The 5,567-nt window shown below is 43.0% G+C and overlaps 1 protein-coding gene across 3 annotated transcripts in view; it reads left to right on the top strand.

Annotated features, from left to right (window-relative positions):
- ankrd28b (ankyrin repeat domain 28b) overlaps positions 1-5,567 on the top strand; it is a 212,250-nt gene that overhangs the window by 227 nt on the left and 206,456 nt on the right. The window lies entirely within an intron of this gene.

Here is a 5,567-nt window from a genome sequence, read left to right as displayed (position 1 = left end):
GTAGGTGCCAGGCGGAGAAGCCCCGTCTCACAGCGTGGGGGCCGGAGCGGGGCTGGGCTGAGCTGAGCAGGGCGGCGGGGAAGGGGAGGGGGTGAGTGAGTGGGCCGGGCCGGCATGGCCTTCCCCCCGCCCCCTTCCTCTCTCCCGCTGGCACTAGGGGTTCAGCTTCAGTTCTGGGGCACGCAGTGCAGCCTGTGGGCGGTCAGGCTGAGCCCCGGGGGCCTGGTGTGGGACCCCCCCTACCCTCCTCCCGTCCTCCTCACACGTGCTGCCCGGGGCTGCTTCCTCCCGGGGCTGCTTCCTCCCGGAGCATGCAGCGGGTGGCGGATTCAGGAATTCGCTCTATCTTCCTCCCCGATATAAAGCCAGAGGTTTTCATGCGGGGAGAGGTCGTGAGCCTTTTGTCGGTGGCGATCAGTAGTCACTTCTCCAACATGTTGATGATGGCAACAAAGTCAGCCTAATTTCTGAATCTGCTCTGCTGTAGTTTCAGTGCTTTTGGAATCACATTCCGATTAGCCTGACTCTTTATAGTAGCTAATGACGAGTCTCCCTTTAACCTTCTGTGTTCGAACAACGACCCCCAGCATTTTTACATTTCTGAAGTCCTTCCCCCTCTCAGTATTATTCCAGCAAATCTGTGCCGTACTTCTCCTCGGCCTTGATTGCTTCAATTGAAATCTAACTGGTGATTTATAAATACGTATATAGTGCAACTTAATACCGGTTTTATATTCAAGGCCATGTTTTTGAAGGTTAAGATGATATTCATTTTACTTTTTCACCCACTAAGTTCTTTTTAAAACACATTTAAAAATAGTGTTTTTCTCTTCTTTGCTATGGTTTTAGTTTAGCTGCATTCCCACACTGGCAAAGGACAATGTTTGCCAACCATATTCCATTTAATGTCAAAACGTGTGGTGCTGGAAAAGCATAGCCAGTAGGCAGCATCTGAGGAGCAGGAGAGACGACGTTGTGAGCATAAGCTCTTCATTCCTGATGCTGGAAATGTTGACTCTCCTTGGATGCTGCCTGACCGGCTGTGCTTTTCCAGCATCACGCATTTTGATTCTGATCTCCAGCATCTGCAGTCCTCATCTTCTCCTGTGTTCCATTTAATGGCTGGTATATGTCATAAGTATGTAAAAATGATCCAAAATGTGTTTCTATTCCTGCAGTGTGAAATCCTTTTACATCACAATACAGATGTATGTGTGCAATCACAGGAACGAACTCACATTTTCATCCTCAGCTGTGTAATGCTGCAGCTTTATTACATTAAATTCCCTTACTGCCCTAACTTCTGTAACCTTTCCCTATATGTTAGGGCCTGTTATGAAGATATGGTGATGTCTTGCTACAGGAATTGGAAGTGTATACTTAAGTTACTTTTCCAAGTCAATGGAAAATGTGTTGAAGATGGTTTATCTTTGGAAGGAATTGGTGAATGCAGTCCAGCCCTTGAATTTAGATTTAATATATTGTTCTTTATGCATAGCTGTACGGTGATTGAGAGATGTCTTTTTTGCTGATGTCTAAATCTCATAGTCATAGAGATGTACAGCATGGAAACAGACCTTTCGGTCCAACCTGTCCATGCCAACCCAACCCAATCTAGTCCTACTTGCCAGCATCCGGACCATATCCCTCCAAACCCTTCCTATTCATATATCCATCCAAGTATCTTTTAAATGTTGCAATTGTACCAGCCTCCACCACTTCCTCTGGCAGCTCATTCCATACAAGTACTACCCTCTGCGTGAAAAATTACCCCTTAGGTCTCTTTTATATTTTTCCCCTCTCATGCTAAATCTATGCCCTCTAGTTCTGGACTCCCCAACCCCCAGGGAAAAGACTTTGTCTATTTATCCTATCTGCCCCTAATAATTTTGTAAATCTCGATAAGGTCACCCCTCAGCCTCCGACGCTCCAGGGAAAACAGCCCCAGCCTGTTCTCTATCGCTCAGATCCTTCAACCCTGGCAACATCCTTGTAAATCTTTTCTGAACCCATTCAAATTTCACAACATCTTTCTGATAGGAAGGAGACCAGAATTGCACGCAGTATTCCAACAGTGGCCAAACCAATGTCCTGTACACCCGCAACATAACCTCCCAACTCTTGTACTCAATACTCTGACCAATAAAAGAAAGCATACCAAATGCCGCCTTCCCTATCCTGTCTACCTGCCTCTCCACTTTCATGGAGCTATGAATCTGCACTCCAAGGTCTCTTTGTTTAGCAACACTCCTGAGGACCTTACCATTAAGTGTATAAGTCCTACTAAGATTTGCTTTCCCAAAATGCAGCACCTCACATTTATCTGAATTAAACTCCATCTGCCACTTCTCAGCCCATTGGCCCATCTGATCAAGATCCTGTTATAATCTGAGGTAACCTTCTTTGCTGTTCACTACACCTCCAATTTTGGTGTCATCTGCAAACTTACTAACTATACCTCTTACTCTTGTCCATCTTGTGCAGTCTTCAAATTAATGTAATAACTAAGTTTTAAGCTATCTGTCTTTTTATTTAAAAACAATGCATAACTCAATCCAGTTTTCAATAAGTTTACTTTGACCACCACACACAATGTGGCTTTTTCCTGGCACCAGGTTTCTCAGGAAGTAAGATCTGGTGTGAATTCTGTCTCTCTTTGGGGTTTCTGCAGAGTTGGACTGAGGCAAAATAGTAATTTACTAGGGCAGTTAAGCTAATTAAGAACTCTTGCCACTCAATTTTCAATTTCCCAGCTACAGTATCAGTTTTCTAATCTACCAACAGCTCACTCAGAACCACAAGTTGGACAGGCGTTGATTAGTGAACCTTCATGGCCAAATGAGAGAGCTTTCAAAGCATTTCTGAGAAAAAGCTTGACAAGTGATTGCCAGCTTCTTGGGGAGAATTCACCTGTCCTATACTTCACTCACCTTTACTTCACCTCCCTGTTGCTAGCCTTGCTCATGCAATAGGAGAAACTTGTGTTACTTCACCTTGTACCTCTGAGAGGCAGAAGCAGTGCCACGTCCACCAGTAGATGTGCTAACTGCCTATTCAGCACTTACGTATTCCTTCCAGGCACAGCCTGGACAAGAGATCCAGCTAGAAGGACGGGAGACCCTCAACCAAGTGTCTGTAGACTAAGACAATTAGTTAACCTGACATGACTGAGTATCAGTGTCTCAGGAGGTGTACACTCATGAAAATTCTCTGCTGATTGAGGGGCATAGATAATGAAGGCCCCCACCCAACTTCACTGGAGGGAGTCCATGACTGGGGATATAGATTTAAAGTAAGGGGCAGTGGTTTAAAGCAGATGTGAAGATTCTTTTGATGCATTGTTGCCAGGTTGGAGGGGTAGCGCTTAGCTAATGGTTTTCTCTGCCACGTCTTTCCACGTTTTAACTTAATTGGAGAGACTGTCATCTTTTTCTTGCCTTTGTCAGAGTTCACCTCATTGTGACCTCTTAGCACTAATAAATGACTGGGTAAGAGTGAGAGGCTGGGGAGTCTTCCCAAGTTTCTCAACATTCTGGTTATTAATTCAGTTTTGACTGCTGAGTATTTGATAAACCATGCTGTAATCTCTTTAATGAGAAATGCTTTGTCTGAATGGATATGTCGCTGACTCCTTGATTGAGGGATCCAGAGTTAGGCAAACTATACGCATGGCAATAGAAAGAACCGGGGGAAAACCCGATCCTCCTGAATTCAGAATTCTTACCTGCAAATGGTCCTGATACTCCAGTAGAAACCAAGTAGGGGAGAATCCACTTAACCTTTCTGAATCATGACCTGTTGAACTAGAAATCTTAAATCTTTTGTGCAACCCGAATATTTTGAGACTCAGTTTATCATTGATATTTGTCTCAAATTCTACAGAAGTTTGACTATTCTTTTGAAAACTTAATTTGATGCAAATTGGATGGTCCTCCTGTAAGAAAATTAATAATTAAAATGGTTTTTGATAGATTGCCAACCTGAAACATTAACATTTTTTAATCCCTTCCTTCATAAACTACCTGATATGATGAAGCTTTCCATTGGCGTGGACTAGTTGGACGAAAGGGTCTGTTTTAGTGCTGTATAACTCTGACTCTATATATTTCTTGTTTTCCTTTTGACCTCTGCCTTTTTTAAAGAAGAACTCATTCTACCAATAGCTGCCGCATGATGAGATTGCATCCTGTTCAGCAATCTGCCATACAGTCGATGATGAGCTCTTAGATATTAGAAATTAGCTCCTTTGTTTCTCAGCTCAGGTTGACTGCTGATGAAAATAACATTTTCTAATCGGAATGTTTTGATGCCATAATTTACCTCAAGGGTATGAATGTATGTATTAACATTGCAAAAGACAGAAATTTGGAAATTAGGCAATGGGTTAACTTTAGTTTGAATCATTGGAGGAAATTCAGTTTTTTGTGATGGAAGCGCGTCATTGAAACTGAAAGGTTCTACAAGAAAGTTGTGAGACTGCCCTTGTTATATACATTACAAACATGGGCAACGTCAAGAAGAGAGGAACAATGATTGGATATTCAGGGGAAGGGGATACTGAAGTGGGCGTATGTATTACTGCAAAAAGCCTAAAAGAGAACAAGCACATCAGGGATCTGTGAAAATGTGGAAGTGTCGAAGAAAGGTGCTGAGAAGAGGTTGTGGTGGGTTGGTTATTTGTTGAGAGAAGGAGAAAATTTGGTGAAGCTAATGATTGAGGTGGGACTACCAGGAAGAAGATTGAAGCCGAAGATCAGATGAAAAGATGCAGTGATAAGAGACTTAAACACATTAAGATTGGAAGGACCAGGAATGCTTTGAATGGGTTGGTTGTCTTCTGTGGAAAGGTCAGTCAAGCTAGAATTGTATTTGTTGGTATTTAGAACAGTGAGTGATTTTTAAAAAAAAATCATTCTCTGGCTGAACCACCATTTATTGCCTATCCCTAATTGCCCAGAGGACAGTTAAGAGCCAACTACATTGCTGTGTTGTTTGGAGTCACATATAGGCCAGACCAAGTCAGGATGGCAGATTTCCTTCTCTGAAGGACATTGGTAAACCAGATGAAACACTAAGATCCTGATAGGTCTTGACAGGGTGCATGTGGAAAGAATATTGCTTCTGTGAGTGAAACTAGAAGAAGGGGGTCACTGTTGAAAAGTCGAGTGTGTGGTGCTGGAAAAGCACAGCAGGTCAGGCAGCGTCTGAGGAGCAGGAGAATCAAAACTTCAAACATAATGATGAAGTGCTTATGCCCAAAACATCGATTCTCCCGCTCCTTGGATGCTGCCTGACCTGCTGTGCTTTTCCAGCAACACACACCCGACTCTGATCTCCAGCATCTGCAGTCCTCACTTTCTCATAGTTCACTGTTTAAAAGTCAAGGTTGCCTTTGCCTTAAGATAGGGATAATGAGAACTTGTTTTCTCACAAAGGATCTTAAGTTTTCTGAACTCTCCCTCCAAAGATGGTGGAACCAGAGTCCTTGAATATTTTAAGGCAGAAGTAGATGAATCTTTGATAAGTGGCCTAATCTTAGTCCTAATTTGCATGTTTGTCTTTAAAAA

The sequence above is a fragment of the Chiloscyllium punctatum genome, chromosome 8 (assembly GCF_047496795.1).
Source record: "Chiloscyllium punctatum isolate Juve2018m chromosome 8, sChiPun1.3, whole genome shotgun sequence".
Taxonomy (NCBI): domain Eukaryota; kingdom Metazoa; phylum Chordata; class Chondrichthyes; order Orectolobiformes; family Hemiscylliidae; genus Chiloscyllium; species Chiloscyllium punctatum.
Note: the sequence above shows the minus strand (reverse complement) of the source record. Positions and strands in the feature narration are given on the sequence as shown.